Below are 12,264 nucleotides of genomic sequence, written 5' to 3'. Positions count from 1 at the left end.
CTTTCTTCCTTTTTAGCACTTATAGCAGATTCTTAATCCCACTATTGCAATATCGTAGAGATCGATGTTGTACACAATTGAAGTCCACATTATGAGGTTTAAAATCTTTACTTGGAAAAGAAGTTAGGGCTGAGATTTGAACTCAGGATCTCCTGTTAACAAGACAGGCATTTTAACCAACTAAGCCACAGCACCACACTCTGATAAGGGTGACAGGAAAGCCAGGGAGGATTTAATAACTAATTAATAATTTCAAGTGATTAACTGAGCAAAACAACATTAAGCTTGAGTAGTATTCCATGCAAAGCATAATCATGGAATAAAACGTCGCTATCAGTCTTGGCAATTGAGAAAACAAGTAATTTTTGAAGAGCATTATTTAAAAGGACAATCAGAAATTTGTAGAATAGTAAAAAAAAAACACTGCTGTAACTTTTCTAAAGCTTCATCCCATCTTTCTTCCTTTTTAGCACTTAGAGCAGATTCTTAATTTCAATATTGCACTATCGTAGAGATCAATGTTGTACACAATTGAAGTCCACATTTTGAGGTTTAAAAGCTTTACTCGGAAAAGAAGGCAGTGCTGATATTTGAACTCAGTATTTCCTATTTACAAAACAGGAGCTTTAACCAACTCAGCCACAGCACCACAAGCTGATGAGCAGGACAGGAAATCCAGTGAGGGTTTAATCACTAATTAATAATTTCAACTGGTTAACTAAGCAAAACAACATTAAGCTTGAGTAGTATTCCATGCAAAGGATAATCATGGAATAAGATGTCGCTCTCAGTCTTGGCAATTGAGAAACCAAGTAATTTTTGAAGAGCATTATTGAAAAGGTCAATGACAAATTTGTAGAATAGTAAAAAAAAAACACTGCTGTAACTTTTTTAATGCTGCATCCCATCTTTCTTCCTTTCTAGCACTTAAAAAGATTCTTAATCCCATTATTACAATATCGTAGAGATTGATGTTGTACACAATGTAAGTCAACATTTTGATGATTTAAAACTTTATTTGGAACAGATGGCGCTGCTGAGATTTGAACTCAGTATCTCCTGTTTACAAGACAGGAGCTTTAACCAACTAAGCCACAGCACCACAAGCTTATGAGCAGGACAGGAAATCCAGTGAGGGTTTAATCACTAATTAATAATTTCAACTGTTTAACTAAGCAAAACAACATTAAGCTTGAGTAGTATTCCATGCAAAGCATAATCATGGAATAAGATGTCGCTCTCAGTCTTGGCAATTGAGAAACCAAGTAATTTTTGAAGAGCATTATTTAAAAGGACAATGACAAATTTGTAGTATAGTAAAAAAAAAAAACACTGCTGTAACTTTTCTAAAGCTTCATCCCATCTTTCTTCCTTTTTAGCACTTAGAGCAGATTCTTAATCCCACTATTGCACTATCGTAGAGATCGATGTTGTACACAATTGAAGTCCACATTTTGAGGTTTAAAAGCTTTATTCGGAAAAAAAAGGCAGTGCTGAGATTTGAGCTCAGTATCTCCTGTTTACAAGACAGGCGCTTTAACCAACTAAGCCACAGCACCACAAGCTGATAAGGAGGACAGGAAAGCCAGTGAGGATTTAATCACTAATTAAAAATTTCAAGTGGTTAACTGAGCAAAACAACATTAAGCTTTAGTAGTATTCCATGCAAAAGCAAAATCATGAAATAAGATGTCGCTCTCAGTCTTGGCAATTGAGAAACCAAGTAATTTTTGAAGAGGATTATTTAAAAGGACAATGAGAAATTTTTAGTATAGTAAAAAAAAAAACCACTGCTTTAACTTTTCTAAAGCTTCATCCCATCTTTCTTCCTTTTTAGCACTTAGAGCAGATTCTTAATCCCACTATTGCACTATCGTAGAGATCGATGTTGTACACAATTGAAGTCCACATTTTGAGGTTTAAAAGCTTTACTTGGAAAAGAAGGCAGTGCTGAGATTTGAACTCAGTATCTCCTGTTTACAAGTCAGGCGCTTTAACCAACTAAACCTCAGCACCACAAGCTGATGAGCAGGACAGGAAATCCAGTGCGGGTTTAATCACTAATTAATAATTTCAACTGGTTAACTAAGCAAAACAACATTAAGCTTGAGTAGTATTCCATGCAAAGCATAATCATGGAATAAAATGTCGCTCTCAGTCTTGGCAATTGAGAAACCAAGTAATTTTTGAAGAGCATTATTTAAAAGGACAATGACAAATTTGTAGTATAGTAAAAAAAAAAACACTGCTGTAACTGTTCTAAAGCTTCATCCCATCTTTCTTCCTTTTTAGCACTTAGATCAGATTCTTAATTCCACTATTGCACTATCGTAGAGATCGATGTTGTACACAATTGAAGTCCACATTTTGAGGTTTAAAAGTTTTACTGGGAAAAGAAGGCAGTGCTGAGATTTGAACTCAGTATCTCCTGTTTACAAGACAGGTGCTTTAACCAACTAAGCCACAGCACCACAAGCTGATGAGGAGGACAGGAAAACCAGTGAGGATTTAATCACTAATTAAAAATTTCAAGTGGTTAACTGAGCAAAACAGCATTAAGCTTGAGTAGTAATCCATGTAAAAGCATAATCATGAAATAAGATGTCGCTCTCAGTCTTGGCAATTGAGAAACCAAGTAATTTTTGAAGAGCATTATTTAAAAGGACAATGAGAAATTTGTAGTATAGTAAAAACAAAAACACTGCTGTAACTTTTCTAACGCTTCATCCCATCTTTCTTCCTTTTTAGCACTTAGAGCAGAATCTTATTCCCACTATTGCACTATTGAGGAAACTTGGGAAAGGCAAATTTGATTTTGTACACAAATGAGTTCACGTTTTGAGGATTAGAAGCTTCATCGTGAGAAGAAAGCACTGCTGAGATTTGAACTCAGGATCTCCTGTTTAAAAGACAGGAGCTTAAACCAACTAAGCCACAGCACCACAAGCTGATGAGCAGGACAGGAAATCCAGTGAGGGTTTAATCACTAATTAATAATTTCAACTGGTTAACTAAGCAAAACAACATTAAGCTTGAGTAGTATTCCATGCAAAGCATAATCATGGAATAAAATGTCGCTATCAGTCTTGGCAATTGAGAAACCAAGTAATTTTTGAAGAGCATTATTTAAAAGGACAATGAAAAATTTGTAGTATAGTAAAAAAAAAAAAACACTGCTGTAACTTTTCTAAAGCTTCATCCCATCTTTCTTCCTTTTTAGCACTTAGAGCAGATTCTTAATCCCACTATTGCACTATTGTAGAGATCGATGTTGTACACAATTGAAGTCCACATTTTGAGGTTTAAAAGCTTTATTCGGAAAAAAAAGGCAGTGCTGAGATTTGAACTCAGTATCTCCTGTTTACAAGACAGGCGCTTTAACCAACTAAGCCACAGCACCACAAGCTGATAAGGAGGACAGGAAAGCCAGTGAGGATTTAATCACTAATTAAAAATTTCAAGTGGTTAACTGAGCAAAACAACATTAAGCTTTAGTAGTATTCCATGCAAAAGCAAAATCATGAAATAAGATGTCGCTCTCAGTCTTGGCAATTGAGAAACCAAGTAATTTTTGAAGAGCATTATTTAAAAGGACAATGAGAAATTTTTAGTATAGTAAAAAAAAAAACCACTGCTTTAACTTTTCTAAAGCTTCATCCCATCTTTCTTCCTTTTTAGCACTTAGAGCAGATTCTTAATCCCACTATTGCACTATCGTAGAGATCAATGTTGTACACAATTGAAGTCCACATTTTGAGGTTTTAAAGCTTTACTCGGAAAAGAAGGCAGTGCTGAGATTTGAACTCAGTATCTCCTGTTTACAAGACAGGTGCTTTAACCAACTAAGCCACAGCACCACAAGCTGATGAGGAGGACAGGAAAACCAGTGAGGATTTAATCACTAATTAAAAATTTCAAGTGGTTAACTGAGCAAAACAGCATTAAGCTTGAGTAGTATTCCATGTAAAAGCATAATCATGAAATAAGATGTCGCTCTCAGTCTTGGCAATTGAGAAACCAAGTAATTTTTGAAGAGCATTATTTAAAAGGACAATGAGAAATTTGTAGTATAGTAAAAACAAAAACACTGCTCTAACTTTTCTAACGCTTCATCCCATCTTTCTTCCTTTTTAGCACTTAGAGCAGAATCTTATTCCCACTATTGCACTATCGTGGAAACTTGGGAAAGGCAAATTTGATTTTGTACACAAGTGAGTTCACGTTTTGAGGATTAGAAGCTTCATCGTGAGAAGAAAGCACTGCTGAGATTTGAACTCAGGATCTCCTGTTTAAAAGACAGGAGCTTAAACCAACTAAGCCACAGCACCACAAGCTGATGAGCAGGACAGGAAATCCAGTGAGGGTTTAATCACTAATTAATAATTTCAACTGGTTAACTAAGCAAAACAACATTAAGCTTGAGTAGTATTCCATGCAAAGCATAATCATGGAATAAAATGTCGCTATCAGTCTTGGCAATTGAGAAACCAAGTAATTTTTGAAGAGCATTATTTAAAAGGACAATGAAAAATTTGTAGTATAGTAAAAAAAAAAAACACTGCTGTAACTTTTCTAAAGCTTCATCCCATCTTTATTCCTTTTTAGCACTTAGAGCAGATTCTTAATCCCACTATTGCACTATCGTAGAGATCGATGTTGTACACAATTGAAGTCCACATTTTGAGGTTTAAAAGCTTTATTTGGAAAAGAAGGCAGTGCTGAGATTGAACTCAGTATCTCCTGTTTACAAGACAGGCGCTTTAACTAACTAAGCCACAGCGCCACAAGCTGATAAGGAGAACAGGAAAGCCAGTGAGGATTTAATCACTAATTAAAAATTTCAAGTGGTTAACTGAGCAAAACAACATTAAGCTTGAGTAGTATTCCATGCAAAAGCAAAATCATGAAATAAGATGTCGCTCTCAGTCTTGGCAATTGAGAAACCAAGTAATTTTTGAAGAGCATTATTTAAAAGGACAATGAGAAATTTTTAGTATAGTAAAAAAAAAAAACACTGCTGTAACTTTTCTAAAGCTTCATCCCATCTTTCTTTCTTTTTAGCACTTAGAGCAGATTCTTAATCCCACTATTGCAGTATCGTAGAGATCGATGTTGTACACAATTGAAGTCCACATTTTGAGGTTTAAAAGCTTTATTTGGAAAAGAAGGCAGTGCTGAGATTTGAACTCAGTATCTCCTGTTTACAAGACAGGCACTTTAACCAACTAAACCACACCACCACAAGCTGATGAGGAGGACAGGAAAGCCAGTGAGGAATTAATCACTAATTAAAAATTTCAAGTAGTTAACTGAGCCAAACAACATTAAGCTTGTATAGTATTCCATGCAAAAGCATAATCATGGAATAAGATGTCGCTCTCATTCTTGGCAATTGAGAAACCAAGTAATTTTTGAAGAGCATTATTTAAAACGACAATGACAAATTTGTAGTATAGTAAAAAAAAAACCACTGTGGTAACTTTTTTAATGCTTCATCCCATCTTTCTTCCTTTTTAGCACTTAGAGCAGAATCTTATTCCCACTATTGCACTATCGTGGAAACTTGGGAAAGGCAAATTTGATTTTGTACACAAGTGGAATAAGATGTCGCTCTCAGTCTTGGCAATTGAGAAACTAAGTAATTTTTGAAGAGCATTATTTAAAAGGACAATGACAAATTTGTAGTATAGTAAAAAAAAAAAAACACTGCTGTAACTTATTTAAAGCTTTATCCCACCTTTCTTCCTTTTTAGCACTTATAGCAGATTCTTAATCCCACTATTGCAATATCGTAGAGATCGATGTTGTACACAATTGAAGTCCACATTATGAGGTTTAAAATCTTTACTTGGAAAAGAAGTTAGGGCTGAGATTTGAACTCAGGATCTCCTGTTAACAAGACAGGCATTTTAACCAACTAAGCCACAGCACCACACTCTGATAAGGGTGACAGGAAAGCCAGGGAGGATTTAATAACTAATTAATAATTTCAAGTGATTAACTGAGCAAAACAACATTAAGCTTGAGTAGTATTCCATGCAAAGCATAATCATGGAATAAAACGTCGCTATCAGTCTTGGCAATTGAGAAAACAAGTAATTTTTGAAGAGCATTATTTAAAAGGACAATCAGAAATTTGTAGAATAGTAAAAAAAAAACACTGCTGTAACTTTTCTAAAGCTTCATCCCATCTTTCTTCCTTTTTAGCACTTAGAGCAGATTCTTAATTTCAATATTGCACTATCGTAGAGATCAATGTTGTACACAATTGAAGTCCACATTTTGAGGTTTAAAAGCTTTACTCGGAAAAGAAGGCAGTGCTGATATTTGAACTCAGTATTTCCTATTTACAAAACAGGAGCTTTAACCAACTCAGCCACAGCACCACAAGCTGATGAGCAGGACAGGAAATCCAGTGAGGGTTTAATCACTAATTAATAATTTCAACTGGTTAACTAAGCAAAACAACATTAAGCTTGAGTAGTATTCCATGCAAAGGATAATCATGGAATAAGATGTCGCTCTCAGTCTTGGCAATTGAGAAACCAAGTAATTTTTGAAGAGCATTATTGAAAAGGTCAATGACAAATTTGTAGAATAGTAAAAAAAAAACACTGCTGTAACTTTTTTAATGCTGCATCCCATCTTTCTTCCTTTCTAGCACTTAAAAAGATTCTTAATCCCATTATTACAATATCGTAGAGATTGATGTTGTACACAATGTAAGTCAACATTTTGATGATTTAAAACTTTATTTGGAACAGATGGCGCTGCTGAGATTTGAACTCAGTATCTCCTGTTTACAAGACAGGAGCTTTAACCAACTAAGCCACAGCACCACAAGCTTATGAGCAGGACAGGAAATCCAGTGAGGGTTTAATCACTAATTAATAATTTCAACTGTTTAACTAAGCAAAACAACATTAAGCTTGAGTAGTATTCCATGCAAAGCATAATCATGGAATAAGATGTCGCTCTCAGTCTTGGCAATTGAGAAACCAAGTAATTTTTGAAGAGCATTATTTAAAAGGACAATGACAAATTTGTAGTATAGTAAAAAAAAAAACACTGCTGTAAATTTTTAAAGCTTCATCCCATCTTTCTTCCTTTTTAGCATTTAGAGCATAATCTTAATCCCACTATTGCACTATCGTGGAAATTTGGGGAAAGGCAAATTTGATGTTGTACACAAGTGAGTTCACGTTTTAAGGATTAAAAGCTTCACCCTGAGTAGATAGCACTGCTGAGATTTGAGCTCAGGATCTCCTGTTTACAAGACAGGCACTTTAACCAACTAAGCCACAGCACCAGAAGCTTATAATGAGGACAGGAATGCCAGGTAGGATTTAATCACTAATTAAAACTTTCACGTAGTTAACTGAACAAATCAACATTAGACTTGAGTAGTATTCCATGCAAAGCATAATCATGGAATAACATGTCGCTCTCAGACTTGGCAATTGAGAAACCAAGTAATTTTTGAAGACCATTATTTAAAAGGACAATGAGAAATTTGTAGAATAGTAAAAAAAAAACACTGCTGTAACTTTTCTAAAGCTTCATCCCATCTTTCTTCCTTTTTGGCACTTAGAGCAGAATCTTAATCCCACTATTGCACTATTGCGGAAATTTGGGGAAAGGCAAATTTGATGTTGTACACAAGTGAGTTCACGTTTTAAGGATTAAAAGCTTCATCCTGAGTAGACAACACTGCTGAGATTTGAACTCAGGATCTCCTGTTTACAAGACAGGCACTTGAGCCAACTAAGCCACAGCACCACAAGCTTATAATGAGGACAGGAACGCCAGGGAGGATTTAATCACTAATTAAAACTTTCAAGTGGTTAACTGAACAAAACAACATTAGGCTTCAGTAATATTCCATGCAAAGCATAATCATGGAATAAGATGTCGCTCTCAGTCTTGGCAATTGAGAAACCAAGTAATTTTTGAAGAGCATCATATTAAAGGACAATGAGAAATTTGTAGAATAGTAAAAAAAAAAACACTGCTGTAACTTTTCTAAAGCTTCATCCCATCTTTCTTCCAATTTAGCACTTAGAGCAGATTCTTAATCCCACTATTGCACTATCATAGAGATCGATGTTGTACACAATTGAAATCCACATTTTGAGGTTTAAAAGCTTTATTTGGAACAGATGACACTGCTGAGATTTGAACTCAGAGTCTCCTGTTTACAAGACAGGCGCTTTAACTAACTAAGCCACAGCACCACAAGCTGATGAGAAAGACAGGAAAGCCAGTGAGGATATAATCACTAATTAAAAATTTCAACTGGTTAACTGAGCAAAGCAGCATTAAGCTTGAGTAGTATTCCATGCAAAGCATAATCATGGAATAAGATGTCGCTCTCAGTCTTGGCAATTGAGAAACCAAGTAATTTTTGAAGAGCATTATTTAAAAGGACAATGACAAATTTGTAGTATAGTAAAAAAAAAAACACTGCTGTAACTTTTTTAAAGCTTCATCCCACCTTTCTTCCTTTTTAGCACTTAGAGCAGATTCTTAATCCCACTATTGCACTATCGTAGAGATCGATGTTGTACACAATTGAAGTCCACATTTTGAGGTTTAAAAGCTTTACTTGGAAAATAAGGCCGTGCTGAGATTTGAACTCAGTATCTCCTGTTTACAAGACAGGCGTTTTAACCAACTAAGCCACAGCACCACACTCTGATAAGGGTGACAGGAAAGCCAGGGAGGATTTAATCACTAATTAATAATTTCAAGTGATTAACTGAGCAAAACAACATTAAGCTTGAGTAGTATTCCATGCAAAGCATAATCATGGAATAAAACGTCGCTATCAGTCTTGGCAATTGAGAAAGCAAGTAATTTTTGAAGAGCATTATTTAAAAGGACAATGAGAAATTTGTAGTATAGTAAAAAAAAAAATCACTGCTGTAAATTTTTTAAAGCTTCATCCCATCATTCTTCCTTTTTAGCACTTAGAGCAGATTCTTAATCCCACTATTGCACTATCGTAGAGATCGATGTTGTACACAATTGAAGTCCACATTTTGAGGTTTAAAAGCTTTACTCGGAAAAGAAGGCAGTGCTGAGATTTGAATTCAGTATCTCCTGTTTACAAGACATGTGCTTTAACCAACTGAGCCACAGCACCACAAGCTGATGAGCAAGAGAGGAAATCCAGTGAGAGGTTAATCACTAATTAATAATTTCAACTGGTTAACTAAGCAAAACAACATTAAGCTTGAGTAGTATTCCATGCAAAGCATAATCATGGATTAAGATGTCACTCTCAGTCTTGGCAATTGAGAAACCAAGTAATTTTTGAAGAGCATTATTTAAAAGGACAATGAGAAATTTGTAGACTAGTAAAAAAAAAAACAATGCTGTAACTTTTCTAAAGCTTCATCCCATCTTTCTTCCTTTTTAGCACTTAGAGCAGAATCTTAATCCCACTATTGCACTATCGTGGAAACTTAGGAAAGACAAATTTGATGTTGTACACAAGTGGAATAAGATGTCGCTCTCAGTCTTGGCAATTGAGAAACCAAGTAATTTTTGAAGAGCATTATTTAAAAGGACAATGAGAAACTTGTAGAATAGTAAAAAAAAAACACTGCTGTAACTTTTCTAAAGCTTCATCCCATCTTTCTTCCTTTTTAGCACTTAGAGCAGATTCTTAATCCCACTATTGCACTATCGTAGAGATCGATGTAGTACACAATTGAAGTCCACATTTTGAGGTTTAAAAGATTTATTTGGAACAGATGGCACTGCTGAGATTTGAACTCAGGATCTCCTGTTTACAAGACAAGTGCTTTAACCAACTAAGCCACAGCACCACAAGCTAATGAGTAGGACAGGAAAACCAGTGAGGATTTAATCACTAATTAAAAATTTCAAGTGGTTAACTGAGCAAAACAACATTAAGCTTGAGTAGTATTCCATGCAAAGCATAATCATGGAATAAGATGTCGCTCTCAGTCTTGGCAATTGAGAGACCAAGCAATTTTTGAAGAGCATTATATAAAAGGACAATGAGAAATTTGTAGAATAGTATAAAAAAAACTTTCTTCCTTTTTAGCACTTATAGCAGATTCTTAATCCCATTATTGCACTATCGTGGAAACTTGGGAAAGGCAAATTTGATGTTGTACACAAGTGAGTTCACGTTTTCAGGATTAAAAGCTTCATCCTGAGAAGATAGCACTGCTGAGATTTGAACTCAGAATTAATGTTGAGCCACCCCCGTAGTGTTCGGTTCGGTTCGCCGAACTGTTCGCCGAACACCGTTAAAACCAATGGCAGGCAAACAAAAACACATAGAAACACATAGAAAACACCTTCAAAGGTGTCCAAAAGATGACAAACTGCTCAGAAGACATAACTAACACATGGAAAAGTGACAAGTACATATAGTCATGCGAAAATAAAAGAGGTGGAGGAGTAAAAGGAGGGGGAGACACAGATATAGGCATGTCATGCCCTTCTAAAATCCAAAAAGTGAGAAGCCGACACGGCCAGTCCGCTCCTGCCCGTGCCACCTCCGTGTCGCCGGGTTTGTGCCAGAGCCGCGGTGAACCCTGATGGCCAGCCCCCCTCTCCCAATACTGGTGCCTGTCCGCTGGTGGGTCGAGCGAGCCCCCCTGTGGTGGAGGCAGCTCTAAGCTTTTTAATTTAAATTGTCTCTCTAATTTGAATGAATACACTTTAAATCCATTTAAAAGGATCTATTGGAGGGCAAGTCTCATGCCAGCAGCCGCATAATTCCAGCTCCAGTAGCGACCACTAAGGCTGCTGCAGTTAAAAAGCTTTTATAAGGATCGAGCTCGGCTGTCCACCGCAAGGCATCCTACTGCCAGTCCCTGCCCCTATGCCTTGGGGTGCCTCCTGATGCTCTTCACTGAGTATCCCATGGTCCCGAAGCATTTCCTTTGAAAAAATTAAGTGTCTAAACTACAGGTGGTGTAGCTTGCTTAACAGCCGGGATAATCCGCTGACTAGCAGACACTGCTACTAGGCACAAAGCATTTCCTGGGCTAGATGCAGTTAAAAATTTGTAATTAGATACTCTCGTTGGATGCTGAGAAAGCATTCCATAGAGTCTCCTGGCACGCCATATATGATTCTCTTAAAAAGCTTGGGGTAGGGGTCTAGGGGACCCTTTTATAGCCAAAATCACGGCCCTGTATCACAATACGTCACCTAGGCTGAAGATAAATGGAACTGTAGCACCCTGAGGGCTCGGTTGCTACAGAGGTATTGCACCTCACCCAGAGGTGTGATATCTCACTCTCAGGTAAGGATGGAGTGTGGATCAGGACCCGACACCTGCATGCATTACACCACATTGCCCTGGGGCAGGGCGACCAATATGCCTCTGAGATGGGCACGACAGTCCCTGTCCCTGGCTGGAGTGGGGGGAGGGAACACTGAGGAAGGGGAACCCTGTAGTGCAGGAGCAGGGAGGAAGCAGTTCCTGGGTGCATTGAGAAGGGAGTATAAAAGGTGGGCACCATCTTAGTTCAGTGCAGAGAAGTCTGAGCAGAAGTGGCAGGGAGCAGGGGCTCTGCATGAGCTCTGCTCCGGAAGCGGGCCTAGTAACAGAGGCCCAGGCCTGGAAGAGGGAGAAGGAAGGAAGAGGAGCGGAGAAGGCTCCAGGAACGAGGAATGAAGGGATCCCAGGGGTGCGGACGGGCGAGTCGCCACCGCACGCCCGAATCCACCTGCGTGGAGGGATCAAGCCAAAGGGGGAGACCGGTCCCCGAAACTAGTGGAGGCAGGAAACGACCCTCAGCTAGAAACCGGAGGCTGTGACATTTTATGTGGCGCAGCATCTCGCTACACCCGCTAGGAAGGCACCACATAGGGTCAGGGAAACTGGCGCCAAGTTTACCAAGAGGAGGCCCGAGGCAGCCGGACAGAAGGGTTGGTAAGAAAGGCCAGACAAAGGACACACAAAGGGGGTCCTGTGAAGCGCTCCAAAGTTATCTGGGAGTTGTCTGAACCCCTCACCTGGTGAGCACAGTACGACGTGGGCAGCCGTTACCTGCAGACGTGGTCTGGATAATAAGAACTGTGAGTAAAGGCCCTGGACTGCATCACTGACTCCGTGTCGTTACTGCTGCTGCCCTGCACCATCACCCCCATCCTCCGCATACACTGCCCTGAGGCTATACTCCTCCCGTGGGGAGTTATGCTACGCTCTGCTGCACCCACAACACCAGCCTCAGCGGTCTGCCCTGCAGCGGCGGTTCACTCTGACCGCAATCC

The 12,264-nt window shown here is 38.2% G+C and overlaps 4 non-coding genes across 4 annotated transcripts; all 4 read right to left on the bottom strand.

The window, feature by feature from the left end:
• Positions 1–1,028: 1,028 nt before the first annotated feature.
• TRNAT-UGU (transfer RNA threonine (anticodon UGU)) lies at positions 1,029–1,102 on the bottom strand. Its single transcript has one exon. It is a non-coding gene; the product is annotated as a tRNA-Thr (tRNA).
• A 5,663-nt stretch (positions 1,103–6,765) lies between these two features.
• On the bottom strand, positions 6,766–6,839 carry TRNAT-UGU (transfer RNA threonine (anticodon UGU)). Its single transcript has one exon. It is a non-coding gene; the product is annotated as a tRNA-Thr (tRNA).
• A 1,321-nt stretch (positions 6,840–8,160) lies between these two features.
• TRNAT-UGU (transfer RNA threonine (anticodon UGU)) lies at positions 8,161–8,234 on the bottom strand. The gene has a single exon. It is a non-coding gene; the product is annotated as a tRNA-Thr (tRNA).
• A 1,525-nt stretch (positions 8,235–9,759) lies between these two features.
• On the bottom strand, positions 9,760–9,833 carry TRNAT-UGU (transfer RNA threonine (anticodon UGU)). Its single transcript has one exon. It is a non-coding gene; the product is annotated as a tRNA-Thr (tRNA).
• Between the last annotated feature and the right edge of the window lie 2,431 nt (positions 9,834–12,264).

Source organism: Phyllobates terribilis, unplaced genomic scaffold (genome assembly GCF_046119375.1).
Source record: "Phyllobates terribilis strain yellow unplaced genomic scaffold, ASM4611937v1 Scaffold_9__5_contigs__length_417890890, whole genome shotgun sequence".
NCBI classification, from domain to species: domain Eukaryota; kingdom Metazoa; phylum Chordata; class Amphibia; order Anura; family Dendrobatidae; genus Phyllobates; species Phyllobates terribilis.
Note: the sequence above shows the minus strand (reverse complement) of the source record. Positions and strands in the feature narration are given on the sequence as shown.